Source organism: Sebastes umbrosus, chromosome 8 (assembly GCF_015220745.1).
Source record: "Sebastes umbrosus isolate fSebUmb1 chromosome 8, fSebUmb1.pri, whole genome shotgun sequence".
Classification (NCBI taxonomy): Eukaryota; Metazoa; Chordata; class Actinopteri; order Perciformes; family Sebastidae; genus Sebastes; species Sebastes umbrosus.
The window spans coordinates 20,980,743-20,996,811 of NC_051276.1; the positions used below are offsets into that span (position 1 = coordinate 20,980,743).

At 43.2% G+C, this 16,069-nt stretch overlaps 1 long non-coding RNA gene across 1 annotated transcript; it reads right to left on the minus strand.

Annotated features, from left to right (window-relative positions):
• Positions 1 to 1,139: 1,139 nt before the first annotated feature.
• On the minus strand, positions 1,140 to 3,205 carry LOC119492435. Its single transcript, XR_005207779.1, has 2 exons — positions 3,040 to 3,205; positions 1,140 to 2,403 (listed from the first exon to the last, which is right to left on the minus strand). It is a non-coding gene; the product is annotated as an uncharacterized LOC119492435 (long non-coding RNA).
• Between the last annotated feature and the right edge of the window lie 12,864 nt (positions 3,206 to 16,069).

Consider the following 16,069-nt stretch of genomic DNA (forward strand, 5'->3'; position numbering starts at 1 on the left):
AACACTAACCACTATTTGGTCCTGGGTAGGTAATGTATGGATGGTTTTCAGAGGTTTTCTACTGAAAACAGCTGTCGAAAACAATTTTGATGAGAGCGGTGAGAGTGAACTAAAAACAAAGATGCGGGTCAGAAAACCAAAACAATGAGCTGAAAGGAACAGCAGAGTTGGGTGATAATAGGCTTTTTTTCACAGAAGATTTATAAAATGAATAATGGCTGAATTCCATTTAGCTGCTTTCAGTATCTATCAAATCTACATGATGAATGACCAGATTGCTCCACCATCACAACCACACTTTGCTCTCTGGCCACAGAAGGCCAGTACATCCTCATTATGATATACTGATAAAGTTTTTCATTCAGTGCTAATGAACGAGTCGAGAATTAAACTGCCGTTGCAATAATTGAAACTGCATCAGGTTACTGTAGTTCTCCTTCACAGACCTGTCTCACTAGTTTCCAAGCCACAACAGTTTTTTAAGCATGTGCATTGAACCCCAGCAGATTCACACATGCACACACACACAATATGAGAAAAATGGGAAAAGATGTGTGAGGTTAAATGTCCGTCTGTAGTTCATGTATAACACTAAAATGGATGGTGGAAATGAAAAAAGAGATATTCTATTCTTTTCTCACTCTGTCCCACAGTGATGAATGTGTTTCTGTATGCATTTCTGTGTCTGTGTATATTTCATGTTTCATCACCTCCTCATAACACCAGAGACCTCCCGTTCCTCCAGGGGCTTCAGGCCAGCCTCTCGGTATCAGCAACAACATCACAGGTCACTCCGCAAGACCTGCCCAGCAGGAAGTGAGATCATCGTGGCTGTGAAACAGTCTCATTTTGAAAGGCTTCTGGTTCCCCTTCCCGCTCCCCTGGACACAGCCTTCGCCTTAGGACCACTCAACCATGGCCTCCGTACGCTGCCTCATTTGCCGAATATAGTTTCTGCTCTGTCCAAGTAGTGGCAGGTGGGGGTGGAGGAGTTGTCAGGTCCAGCTATTCTCAGAAAGGAAGGAGCGCACAGGGGAAATACTATCACGGGGAGCAAATGCGCTCAAAAGGATGGGAGTCTTTTGGAGTCCTAGATTACATTTGCCAAGGTAATGAGACAGAACAAAAGCTGTCTAATATCAAGCTGTTCAAATGTATTCCTCATGTACTTAACACTGCTTTTTTTCCCAGCAGCTGAGGACTGACAGTGATTATATTTTTCCTCTGTGAGAAACCTGGGGGAAATGTGATCTTTGTGAAGGTGTATTCATAATGAGAACTCCCAACATTTAAAAAAGACACCTACCATTACACAACTAAAACACAAACATGAAATAAAAACTGTTATAATACTAAAAAATATATTTGGTAAGATAAATCATTGCTTGACTAGAAGACAGAGACTTATAGGCTACTGTATACTAAATTATACTGTATTATTATTTACAAATTTTGTACAGAATTATTTTTGTTTGGCCGTAAAAACTTTGCCCAAAACTGATTTATCATCAAAGTTCAAATGACATCGATACATGGAAACAGTGACACCTTGCCCTGTCCTTTCCAACCCCTTCTGAGCAGCTGGTCAGGCACATGGGCATGGGAGCGTGGCATGAGGAATGACATGTGTAATGGGAAGTGGCGTGACAATTAGGGTGCTTATGTGGTACTGGAGGTGGGCTGGGTGTGGAAGGGCAGCCAGGATCCCTGCTGTACTAAAAACTGGCATGATAGGTCCCTAACACACAATAAAATGTAGAACAAATGTCTTCATGCGTGCCTTAACAGTTTCCTGGGACAGACTATGCATTTTACAGGGATTTAGAAAACCAATGTAGGACCTTTCAAATGTAATCTCAGTCAAGAGTAGAACATTTTAAATGGCATTTATCAAGATGAAAATGTTGCATTATATTATTTTAAACATGTTCTTTGTTTGCTGGAAAGAATCTGGACATCAGGGACTAACAGGTCACAGCCTCATCAAACTGAGGCCCACTGCCAATTACATTGACTTGCTGCCAAAAAGGACAAGGCAATGATGAATTATGAGAATGATAAAGAGAAGGGAGGGAAATCAGCATATAAAAGTTGCAAAAAGCTGAGGCTGAAAAATCTAAGCATACATTTTTCTCCTCAAAGGTATAACAGCTCATGGTGGCTCTTTGACCTCCGCAAACCACTTTCCTGTCTCTGCTGCAAAGAATCCTGATCCTGGGTAGTGACAGCACCCTGACACCCTGTCACCTCCCTGCTCTCTCTCCAAGGAGCTCCACCGTTGCATGTTTCTCATCTCTGAGCCCCCAGAGTTGATGGGAGAACAACCCGGCACTGTCCTGTCTGGTGCCTCTGTCTGTTTACTCCCCCTCCATTTTCAACAGCAGCAGCCGTGGGTAGTGTCATCTGTTGAGGTAATGGTTTTTTGCATGGTTGTTACACGTTTGGTATTGGTCAGAGGGTGTGTTGAGAATTAGTTTTACCATTAACTTTACAATTCCATCAGTTACAGTATTGTCATGCCATTTCACAGCTAAATTCACCTATCGTTTATCTGGATTGTTGTCCACAATCACTCAAAACACTCACCTGTGTTAACATGCATTCATTCATTAATAGAAACTTTAACAGGGGCATACATGCATGTGAGAATCAAGATTATTAATTTTAGCCTGCATCCAAAGCTGTAGGATGAAAGAGATGCTATTTGTAAGCACGTAAAGAAACAATGCATGTGTGTACTGCTGCACCCCATATGTGAATCTAGGGGGGGGATGGAGACGATGGCATGACAACCAAAGAATTTGAAGTAGTCAAAAGTAAAAAGTAAAAAGAGGCTGTGCCAAACAAATAGAAATCAATTACCTGACTAATCACTACCTCTGAAAACAAAAGGCCTAACTAGTTTATCTAAAAAGAGTTTCACCAAAAGGAATACAGCTGTGGCGCAAACAAATAATCCCAGGGTCTCTAAACAAAAGTGAACAACACGTGAAAAAATGTAAAGGGTACCCCAACTCCCGTCAACCTCCCACCACATACCTTTCTTATAGTATTCTTCACAAGCTTTCAAAACAGCACAACAGCAGCTCAGGCAGGCAGAGACACAGAAAGGAAGTGTGAACTCAGGTGTGCTCCTTTTATTGAGGGCCCCGACTGATGATTGGCCAGCTCGAAGTCAGGTGGAACCAATGAGCACCAAGACAGGACTGCACAGGTGGAAACCAATCCTCTTGTTAGCACCTGGAGAGAAAACACGAGAGGGGGAGAGAAAGAAAAGCAGGAGGGAGGAAAACACATACACAACCGGCACAATAAACAATAACCACATCTCCACTTATATTCTCTACATATTCAATATATGAATAGAGTGAAAATATGTTGTCAAAATATTAGCTGATGAATCTTTGTCCTAAGCATTCGTGTTGATGGTTCAAGGTTACCTAACGTCTTCTTTATAGGTAATTTTCTGCTGGTACTTTACAGCAGTTTGATCGTTGTTAGGTCTGTACAGTATGGGGGCCATGCTGTTCTTTAGACAGCAGAGCAGAATGGGAGGCTACGGTACAGAGGCCTCACTCTAGGGGTCTAGGGTTTTGGCAGCAGAATGTGTTTACATTGTAATTAGGACTTAATTGCCCTAATTAGAATCCCCAAACCCTGATTACTCAAAGCCTTGCAACCTGCTGAGCCAAACGACCTGCCTTCGCTTCAGTCGTCAACCTAGACACTGTATAATGCTTGTTCCAAGAGCATGGTGTAATATTCATTTTCCAAAAGGCTCTGAAGACTATGAAGGGACTACTCAAAACTGCCCAGGGAGCAGTGAGAAAAATGGATTTCCTGGAAATGTGTTTCTTGCCTAAGGCTGGGTATGTTAGCAAAGGAAATCATATGCACAGGCCTGTATGCAGAGGGGGATGCCTTTGTCACAAACTGCATCCTACAGGAATCCTCTATTGATTTTTATTGAGCAGAGTTTATGAGATCAATTTTCATACCATCACATCGCATTTTCCTTTCTCTCCCTCCATCCCTTTTTTTCCTTTGTCTGGTTCTCCGTCTCTGCCGTCTCCAAAATCAATGTCACGGGCATCTGTTCTGGCCTCTGTGGGGAGGGAGGAGGGGCAACAAGTGGAACATAAACACACCTGTCTCCCTCACCCTCTCATGCCCTCGTGGGGCTGCTGGGCAGAAGGCTCCATCAGCGGCCCATCTGAGCCCTGTAACCAGCACTGCCAAGCCCAGCTCCCAGTAGAAAACACTGGGCTGACACTCCAAACGGCGTGTGGGGGCGTTGGGCAGGCTGGCTGTCCGGCCGGCTGGCTGCTGCTGCTGCTGCTGTGCTGGAAGGAAGCGTGGAGCATGTCAACCCACAGCCAGTCTCTCCCAGGGGCTCCGCACGGCTGGACGGGCCTGACGCTCTCGGGCGCACGGGGCTGAATCGATCCACAGCCAAGTCATGAGAGGCCACCATACATCAATGATAGCAACGAAGGAGCACAGCAGAATGTGCTCAGTGCTTTCACACTGTGATTTCGGACATTATTATACACGTCAAGCTTCCACCTTCTATATTTTTGAGCCACAGCTTCTGTATTGTTATCAAGTTGCAAGTTTAGCAAATGAAAGACATTTGCTGAGACATTAACTCTATCTTTATTTAAAAAAAACACTGATTTCTTAGCAAAAATAATAAAGAAGAGATGTTTCTTTTCTATTATTGTTCTCCAGGGGGCTTGAATTCTTGGTACCGACTGACAATGTTGGTTGCATATATCTGCGGTATCGTTATGGTATAGAATTCAAATTTCATTTTGACTTTAATACCTGTACTTGTGCCAACAAATGTCTTTCCTGTTTTGAACCCACCTTCCAACAGGAGGTCGGATCAGCCAGTTAGCTCATTTGATGTGCAGGGCCGCACAACGGATTGTTGAGATTTGGGAGGTGAGCGCCGGGAACCCATAACACTCTTCTCTGCATAAACCTGCAGAGACAGTTACATGTTTTTTTGTCTCAGGTGTGTCTAAGACAGACCTCATTTCATGTTTTTTCCTCTGCAAAAACACTAAATTAACTGAAGAAAAAACATAGGGATAGCCTCTCAGTGTGTGATCCTTGCTTAGCCCACCCCTCTCGCTCACATCATTTAATGAACCAAGTCCTCTCACTAATGAGGCCAGCATAGGACTCGAGGGTCAAGTTCTCTCTCTCACACACACACACACACACACTTTTTCTCCACCCACACTCATTTTTGAAGCTCTGTGTATAAAAGAACTGGTGGTAAAATTTCGGAGCTCTTAGTTAATTAGTCAGGACAGGTCAGAGTCTCTTCATTAGACTTGAGTTCATTAACCTTCGATGACATCAGGCAAGGAAGTGCCTCTTTCATATCACATCGTTGCGGGAAATCACACCTTTGCGACCTCATGAGGTGCCATCTGCCGTGTTAGCATTATCAAGGCTAAAACTGTCTGATGTGTGTTGTGATAAATAATAATGGTGGAGGACGATTAGCTGAGTCATGTTTGTGGCTGCTATGAAGTGAATGCAGGGAATATTAATACCCTCACTAGAGATCATCATTCATATACTATTATGTTGCTTAGCAACCTGTTCAACAACTATGTTGCTGGGGAGAATATTATGATTGTTATCATTATGAATTATAAATTTAACTCGTAACAGTAAACCGTGGCCTCTCGTGGCTTCTTGTCTAACCATCTGATGCTGTGCAGCCTGACTGGTGCTGAGTGTAGAAGTGGATTTAGACAACCAATCAGCATCGGAGGGATTCTGACTCTTGACAGGAGAATCTCTTTGTAATATTGAAGAAGATTATTTCGAATATAAGGCAAATAAACATACAGTCAGAGGTAGACATTCTGGTGATGAATCTCGTATCTGTGCATCTGAAGGCATCCTTCACTGAGATGCATACACAATCACAAGGAAATAATGCTGACATGCCCGCACACACACACACACACACAATCAGATTCTCCATCTCTGCAGGTGCTGTCATGGGCCCACTCTTCAGCATCCCATCTTTTCCCCAGCTCTCCTCTTCTTCCTTTGTTCCCAGACTGCACACCGACATGTCCAGGTCTCGCCTCTGGGGAGTTTAGCCTGGCAGGAGGCTTGTTTTCAGAGCTTTGCTCTTTTTTCCCCTTCCTCTTCTTCTCCTTTCTCCTTCCTGGGTTTTTTCGTCTGTACCGGTGCTGGCTAATTACCGGCACATTCTCCTCCTGCCAACAGCGTGCTGCTGCTGTCGAGCGCCTACCCGCCTCCCACCACCACCACCACCTCCCCCACTCCTCTGTTTCTCTCTTCCTCCTCACTAGGAGAGAGCGGAGAGAGGAGGTGGAGGGGAGGGCTGAGGTACAGATGTGTATTAATGAAGCAGTGAAGGGCAGGGGGTGACTCATAGAGAGGGAGGGAGAGAGGAGCAAGAGGCTATTTGCATGCAGAGACAACGAGATCCACCACTTCTACAATGCCTCCCTCTCTATCTCTCTTTCTCTCTCTCTCTCTATCTGTCTGTTTCTCTCTCCCCCCTCCACATCCCCTTCCCATCATCCTGCATTCTCTCACTTTCTACCTCTCTCTCCTCTACCTCCTTTGCCTCTCTCCTTTGCTCTCCGGCTTGCTGCCACTGCTGATTTGAATAATTCAGCACAAGCCGGTATTCTCCAGGGCCCCATTGTCTGTGAGCGGCAGGAGAATGAGAAGGAGAGAGATAGGGAAAGAGAGGGGAAGAAGAGAGAGAGAGAAGGGGGGGGGAGTGCCGGGCAGTGTGTAGTATGAGTGTGTGGGGGAGGTGGGAGGTCCATCCTGCCTGCTTCCACCTAGCTGTGGCGTAAATCAGCGCTAATGAGGTAGAGGAGGAATACCTAGGCCTCGTAACAGACTACAGGAGCCTTCGCCATGCGAGCGCACTAATGCACACAGGTAGTCACACATTTAACAGTCTGCATGCATACAACGTGTCTATAACCTTCATTGCTCTGCTGTGTTTCGTCTATTGACTTGTTGCTAACCCTCACTCCCATGTGTGCTCAACTCGGCGCATGTTCAGTGTCATCCTGCAGGAGGAAGGATATCGGCAAAGAGAGCAATGGTCCTAACAAACACAAGAAAAACAGTGTGAGTGATCAATAGCACCGTCGTTGAGGTCATGTGACTGTAAGTGGTCGGGAAACACTTACAATTGTAAAAGCATTTGCAATAATCACAATGAATTCATCATGCAAAGGGAGATGGAGAAAAATCGTGATGACACCCACTGATATATTGACTAATTGCTGGCATGTAAAGGAAACACTTACTGCTTTTTCTTCTCCCGTATATAAACTCTGTAATCTGAATGCGATCATAGAGTTTGCCCGTGGAGGGTGCATCTCCTCTGGAGATTTTTCTGATGTAATACTTTTCTCATGCTGTTGTGACCAGTTTTACAGCTGCACGACGAACGGTAAGGATTGCACGTTGAATATAAGATCACAGGCCAGATTGAACCCTGAAACACTGGAGGCCCAACCCAAACTGCTGAGCACGCAAGACACAACAGATGCTCTCTCATTCTGTCTCTTTAGTTCTCTTTGACTTTTGCTGCTGAACCTCCTTGATCTTCACCTTACGTCTTACCTTCTGTCATGCCTTACTCACTCAGCCCTCCCTCTCGCCATCCACCCACTGACTCTTATAAGGGATGGGGCCGAAAAACTGTCCCGCCCATGGGAACTTCCCCACACGACAGGCGCAACACCAAGCCTGGACTCAGATCAGCTGAATGTGACAAAGCTCCAGAGACTGTAGTCTATACGCTGCAGCTTCTTCACACCCTACTGGTGATTTGTTCCCATAAGGAAATATGTCAGTAATAGCTACACCTTCATGAATATGGACCAATGTGGAAGCTTTGTACTGTCTGCACAGGGACTTCAGTCAAGTACCTCTCTCTTAGGAGATGACACACCAGCCCGTCAGATGTAGGGTTTTTTAGTTTCTCAAAAAAAAGGAGAGAAACATATAACGTCTAGACATCAAAGGAATGACGCAAATGTTGTGAAAGGGCTTTCTTTTGTAAGTCTTGTGAACTGGCTGTCAGGCATTGGTAGAATGTGCATTTTAAACCGTTTGGGAGCGTAGATTCAAAACTAAGTATTGCACATTATTTCTATCAGCGCGGCTTTAGTTCTATATTTGGCTCCTGTGGGTGAAGAACTCAATAAAAAACAATGAGCATGGGGGAGGCATGATCACGAGTTTTTTTATATAGAGGAGCTGATTCCCTGGGTACATTTTACAACTGTAATAATGTAATCTGGGGAACATTTATTGGGTTGTTTGTCTGAAATAACAAGCTAACAACGTGTTAGATAGGCTCAATTAACCAGCGAATCACGAAACCAGCGTAATGTTGTGTGTGCCTTCTCATTTTCTCTTTTCTCAATTTCTGCTTGTTTGCTATTCTCCACCCCCATCTAGTTAAGAAGTCTGAGCCATGAGGTGTTTTTTAGCCATGGGGAGAGAAGGGGAACCTCGCATTATCAGGCTTCACATGATGAATGAGTTTAATGGTCAAATAATCAGCTTCAGGAATTTGCTCAATGAATCAAACTCTATCCCTGGTATAATTTTACTCAATGAGTGGAAAGAGCAGAGAGTTACTTCTCACTGGTTGCACTCTGGGCCTTCTCACTTTGTCTGCGGTCCCTCATCACTCGCCTTCGCCAAAAGCTTTGACTGGAGGAATTCCTCCAGGCGGACTGCGAATTTGAGAGACAGATCGAGTGAAATAAGAAAAGGGAAGGAAAGAAAGGCCAGCGAAAAGAAAGACAAAACTGCAATAAATGTAAATGATGTTACAGCCTCTTTGGCAATCATGGTTTCGCGGGTGTCTCTTGTGTGGTCAGAATTATGAATTCAGTCATCGTCATGGCCATCAGGGAGTTATATAGATAAAGGGAAAGGAGGACACAAAAAGAAAGAAAGAAAGATATTCGACATCTGTTATGCAGCTGGGAGTATTTCTAAGGGACGCCAGGAGAAAAAGGAGTTAAACACATGGAGGAGGAGGGGATCGACGCTCAGGGAAGGCTGGGAGAGAAGAGAAACGCGGGATCCAAAATGGCTGGACTGGATTAAGATGGCAGGAGTAAAGCAACACCTTTCTACATTAGCCTGGTTGTATATCCATGTCAAACAGGACTGATCGTTCTGCCATGATTAACTTTGGTGAGAACTAGACTCCCATGCTGACCTTTATCGTAAAACCTCTTTTTTACGATAAAGGTGAAGCAATTTGCACCTTGAGTAAAGTTTCGCCTAATGAGTAGTAAATGTGCAGCATGTCATAGTTCATGTAACAGCAATCTGTAGTTGCCGAATGCAAATTCAAAGTCCTCATCCTCTTCTTGATAACAGCCTCTCAACAGCTGTAAAGTGGCAGTGAAAATAGGGCCACACACACACACAGAGAGAGTGGGGGCCCAACCACGAGCTGCGTCACTCCTACAGGCCCTGACAGTAATCAGGAGGAGAAGTGAATACTGAGGAAGTGTCAACAGAAACAAACCCTGTGCTTCGTTTAGGCCAGATTGAACTGATAGCTCATTGCCAGTGACATAATTTAGATGAATGGTGGGTGCAATCCATCAGAAGAGTATTGCCAGAGCGAGTGCGAGAGCGTGGAAGAGGAGGGTGTGCGACCCTCTCCGTGCCTGGCTGCCAGTAGGGATCCCATTACCCTACACCTGTTAACAACACCAATCCCCTTGTATAAACAGTAAAGTGATCCTTTTATCGAAGGCAGGGGAACGCAAAGAGACAGACGGAGAGAGAATGTGGAGAATGTGAGAGGAACGAAGGAAAGAGAGCCGAGAGATGAAGCGGAGGAATAAAGAAATGTTTTCTTGTTTGGTTTTAGAGAGACTAGCACCCCTGGACATGATGGATGAACCCGGGGTCTGGATAGACAAGTCATGGACAGATGGTTCAGATACACACTCCAGTCACAACAGAGCAACCTCCAGACTAAAGCAAGAGGGACATCTAGTGGTGGAGAGTTTAACTACACCATATTCCTAGTGGAAGTTTGATCCAAAAATCTCTGACAAATGTTTTAAATGTCAAGTCAAACCTGTACATTTTAAAAAATATTGTGTCTATTTACCTTATTACAATGAAAAAGATTATTCACAGCAATTAAACTCTCCATATAAGAAAACATCTGTCACTTTTTTAAAGGTTTCAAATGTAAAAAGCAAGGAATAATAACAAATGTCTAGTGAATTTAGACAATTCATAGTCATTTAAAGGATTCAAATAATTAGATAAAATGGATGATTATACACTTTAACAAACTGTGTGTGTGGTTTCTGTTGGAAGGGTATCACGTATATGTAATTGTCTTTGGCTGAGGCACTTGTGAGTGATTATTCACAGCAATGTGTTAACACTTATAATTAGAGAGCCAAATATGCTCTATGTGAGCGCTGCACAGTGGGCTTCATTTGTTGGAATCAGTCCGCAGTTTTATAGACGCAAGAGAAGGACGTATACCAAAGAAAAAACAAAAAACATGTGAAACCTTCGTGTAGAGAGGGTTTATAATTTGTATGTTAATTTCATGAGACACTTGCATTTATGAACAATCAACACTGATTTTAATGAATTAATTTTAATTAAAAAAAATGAATCTAATAATCTAATGATCTCTTGATATCTTTTTTCTCTATATTCAAAATAAAGGGTTTTTTTTATGTTGTAATGTAGCATCAGCCAATTACATCCCTCATATCTGCATAAACAAAGATGACCATTCTGCCATGAAACATATGGTTATTCAGAGGGATATGTTATAGCAAACAGTGGCCATTATCTGCCACTTTTTAGTTGCGAGGTGGGGGGGGGCGTTATTATCCCTAGATGGATGTCTCGAGCAGAAAAAACTGAATAGAGCAACTATTGGATAAAAGCAATTGCGTCAAGCAGAACACTAATTGCCCTTTCTCAGACAGGGAAAATAATAGGCCAAAAATCAAAAGCTGTCCAACTTGACTAAATTACCCTCCTATAGCTGGAAAGAGGGTTTATATTAATCACTGGATAATAATAAGATTCAGAAAAACACAGAGCAGTGACCTGGCAGGTTTTAAGGTAGGCTAACCATTACCTATTTGATAGCTTTAGGGGCCGCCCGGATCTGCATGCTTTTGTCATTATTGTTCGGTTTTCACTGTCAACTTGATTTATCTTGGAGGAAGCAAATAAGGCTGTTTTCGTGGCTGGTTTTCAGCTAGTTCTTCTCAGCTACAGTTTCACATCACTTTCTACTGACTTAGCACAGGTGAGGAGAGTTGCAACAGTACATCACGGCTCTGGGACTGAAGTGTGGACAGACTCACTTCCTCTGCTTTTGAGAAATGGCCGTGTCTCCTGCTTTCCATCTGTCGAACTCATCCTATTGTGAAAGATCTATTCGGCTGATTCAGTTTTGTTTTAGAAAAGATTTCAACACAAAGCCCCCGATTGTGTAACACACAGGTTAGAAATGAATTTGGCTACTATCAAAAAAGAAATGTGTATGAAACATAATGACCAGGGTGTGAGACGAGAGCATGGATACCGCTCTCGTCTGTCTGTTAAAGTCTGTCCAAAAATGTAGGTGTAAAAACAACACATTGTGGTTTTATGTGAGGGTACAGCCCGGTCGCACAAAAATCTTGTGAATGACACGATAATGTGCAAGGCAAAACTGTGTCATAACAACTCTATTCTTGCTTTAGGCGTGTCATTTTCATGCCATATACTACTGTTTGCAGGTGGAAGGGGAGGTGGATGGGTCTGCAGACACAGGACTTTCAACCAGAAGACCAGTGTTTGAGACCAGTGTTTTGTTTGGAAGTGACGTTTGTCACATTTTCCATACTGATGTTACGTTGTTTCCGTAGGGTACGTATTATACTTACTTTACATACTTATTTTAAGCCCAACCATGATCTCTTTCAAAAAACCTAGGAACCTTTGTTGCCTAAACCTAAGTGAGTGGTTTTGTTGCCCCCTGCTGGAAGGCTACTGCACCTTCATACACGTGTGTAATATTCACGCCTCAGCGAAGCAAAACGTGACACTGACACGCTATCCTCTGGCGGACCGGCGGGTCTATTACACGCTCTGGCGTGATATCGGGTTGGAGGGTATTATGTGCCAGAGTAATATCTGGGCCTGGAGCAGTGACTTCCTGCACCGCTAGATGTCTGGCACCCTCCAGGGTATGGACTAAACAGACAAGATATAACATGTTAATTAGCACTTGTGAGCTTTTAGTTGTTTTGTTGATTTTGTTACCATTGGACAGAGCCAGGCAGGCTAACTGTTCCCCCCTCCTTCCAGGCTTCCTGCTAAGTGGACAAATATGAGAGTGGTATCAAACTTCTCATTTAACTCTCGGCAAGAAAGTGAAGAAGAAGAAGTGTCCAATTATTCCTTTAACATGGCAAAGTCTTAAATAAATGGACTAAAAGCCTTAATGGAGACACAGGATGACAGCGGCTCCCATAGGCCTGGGAAAGTGAGCAGTTCTTAACCTAAATATCACGTTCATTAGTAAAGCCATCAGAAATTTTGAATGCTATGATGTGATGCATGTCTAATAGCCTATTAGTGTTAAACACAAACCTGTGGGAACCATAAACGTGTTAACCTGTGTAGAGACTCATTCAGGGATGTTTTAGTTTCTAAATGAAGTAGTTTCACATTTCCTCAATGCTAATGACAGTGCAACTAATTCTCTCCATTTCCATCTCATCAGTCCACATATCACTTATCAATGAGTCTGTGCAAATTGCAGTGTGTGGGAGCACAAGTGCTGCAGCCCGACGAAGAGCATTCATCCTCAGAAGAGTTTCTCTCCTCCCCCTCCTCTCTCCCTTCCTCCCTTCCTCTCCCCCTCTCCCTGCACTCTCATATTGTGTCTCTAACGAGTCACGTCCATCTAGCAATTATTATGAAATTAAAGCTATTTTCCATGGCCGATGTTTGCCCCGGTAATAACCACACCGAGATAGGCTTCATTCATTTAGCATTTTAGTTCAGCTCAATTCCTGTCGCATTAGCAGGAGGAGCAAAATCAGAGTGTCACTCAGATATTCTGCTTAATGGTTTGGCGATGGCCTGGCCTCTTTTTTTCCACTTTTCCTTTCGCGATCCTCCTAACCCTATCTGCCTGCCAATTACGCTGTTTAATCTATATGTAGATAATGGTGTCCAGGACCTCCCTGTTGAAATGTCAGGTGTGAAGAGGTTATTAGCTAACTTTTAATTACTGTCCATCATTCACCAGCCAGCAGGACAGATAGGGCCTCTCCGACTGTCCGCTTATCTAGACTCTGAATGTTGGCTGCAGGCAGGGAAAAGAAAGACATTTAGGAAGCACCAGGTCTCTGACTTAATATCACCATTTTCACACTATTAACAGGACTTAGTGTGTGGAAGAAAGACAGAAGAGGAGGAGGATATAGGGTGTGACCAGGCAGATCATGTGTCAAATAGTTTAATGGAAGATGATTTCAAAGTTTAGAAGCAGAGAGAGGGAGGACATGAAGCAAGAATCAAAGTGTTTGTGGGACCACATTGCAGTAAACTCAAGTCATTTTGCATCAACATAAAGCAGAACAAGAACTCTGTGCTCTCAGATTTTCCAAAATACTTGAACCACATTATGTTTTGTGGCTCTACAGACATTGAGTCACGTTAGTCCTTGGGTGATTTGTTGGTCTAAAGAACCTGCACCCGGTTAAAACAGATCGCCCTGTTCGTGGAGATTAGCAGGATTTTCCTCTTCTTCGAATGTTTTAAAAGTCTGCAAACCATTTTCATGAACTCCCCCTGCCCTCGTGTCAAAGCTCCTATTGTACATTTAAAGACCCGCAACCCCTGACCCAAATTCTGCTGCTCTCCACTTCCAATTCCTGCTCTCCAATACTTGTATTGGGGCCCAAAATAATATGAGCGTCGGCCATGAGCCCTGAGGTCTGTCTGTATCTACGTAGCAGATTGGGCTAACTTTATGATACATGAAGAAATGTGCAACTGTCAAAAATAAGAAAAACGCAAATTAAATTTTGCTTTGTCGTAAACTTGGATTTTGGAACTGCATCATAAAAGACATCTCTAACTAATCAGGAATCTGGTTTTACTGATATGAACTGCAAGTTTTGCATTATCACACTTCACATTCTGCAACAAAGGTTTCTTCATAACTTAACACGTAGAATGCATGTTTTCTTGTATGCAACTCTGGCATTGAAACTGACTTGTTTCAGAGGAGTTTGTCATGGTACTTTCTTGCAAGGAGGTGTATGTATGATTTGCCTGGTGCTCACACCTAACACTGGTTTGTATTTGCAAACACATAGGAACAGTGTAGACTGTTTAAGCTTGTAAAACACATTTGACACCACTGAATGTAGAGCAGGCCTAAATAAGACTTTTACCCTAAAAATAGAAATAGCCTCAACATTATAAACACACGTCTTCATTCGAACTACAAGCAGAGACACACAAACACACACACACCTGCAGGGAGAGCAATTTCTATTCAGCCCTTGAACTGTCTTTGAGCGGATTTACTATTTTAAACTCCACAGGGCAGAGCGCTGCTGATTACAGCGCCAAAGAGAGAAATACTTACCCTGCTCACTTTTTCTCCTCCTTCTCCCTCGCCATCTTTTACAGCTTACAGACAAATTCCGTTGGAGGCAGTGAGCTGTTATTTCAGCAGACATCCTCCCTGTGATGGAGGCTCTGGTTACGGAGAGCTGCTTCTGGATCTCACACATAAACACAGACACACACACACATATATATGCACCGTGCAAAGACATTCCTCTTTCTTTTTTTTGAGGAAAGAGTAAAACGGAATTGGTAAAAACTCCAGAAATTCTGAAACGATGAGATAATAGTGGAATAATTTCTTGCCAGCCCGCACTGTTTCTTCTCCACCGCTCTCTCTCTCCCGCTTTGGGCCACAAATGCCTCTGTGGCATCCGAGTCCTTGTAAACTGGGGCATTAGTGTGTTTTCAAAGACTGGCTAAACTAACCATCCACTAGAGAACATCATTAAGCCGATTAATGTTTTTCATCCCAACATACCTGCCTTTGAACTGGAGTTTGTGTGATATTCAAGACTTTAAGTGGAGCCTCGGCGTTCTGTGAGGGGTTTTGTGTGTGTTAAGACTCTGCTCTCTGAGCTCTGTGGTGAATTACAGCTGACCCATGAAGACCCCGGGCCCCGCTGCTCCTACCTTTGGAACCCCCATCATCTGGATCACATCGGGCTCAAATGGGGGGCAGAGCAGAGCCCTTTCTGTCTGACACAAGCAGAGGAGGAGGATGACGATGGAATGAAGGTCCACTGAGGTGTGTGTGGGAGGGGGGGTTCAGAGTGCAGCACAAACCTCTCTCTGTCTGTCACACACACACATAAACCTGAATGCCATTTAGTTAGAGAGAGAATAATCAGAATTATTTGTAAATAAATAAAAATACATATGCAAACATGCAATCTCTCAAATTATATAGAAGGGTGACCTTTAACCTTTGTAGGGATGGAGCGGATGGAAAATAGCTACATTTTGATTTGCACCTATCATTATGACAATTTCTGACTTGTGCAATGGAAAAGCTGTCTGATAACAGCATGCATTACAAACATCTGCCATAATCAGAGAGAAATCTCACACATCATAACAGATAACAATACATTCCTTCAAACTAATTTATATAACTGCATGTCTTTAGTGTTGTGACTTCTCTATTAAAGTGAAAAAGTGCTTAGAATTAATATGCACCCTTAAAGTTGACACACAAAGAATTTACCATGTATACTATACAAGAAAAGGTACTTTTACACAAGCTGATGTTTCAAATCTCAACCAAGTGTGTCCCACCTTTATAAAACCAACAGTCTATGATAAATATGTGGTTTAACGTGAACCAGAAACACAGAAAACATACAGAGTGTATCATCCAAATAAAACAAATAGAGTGAAATCATTG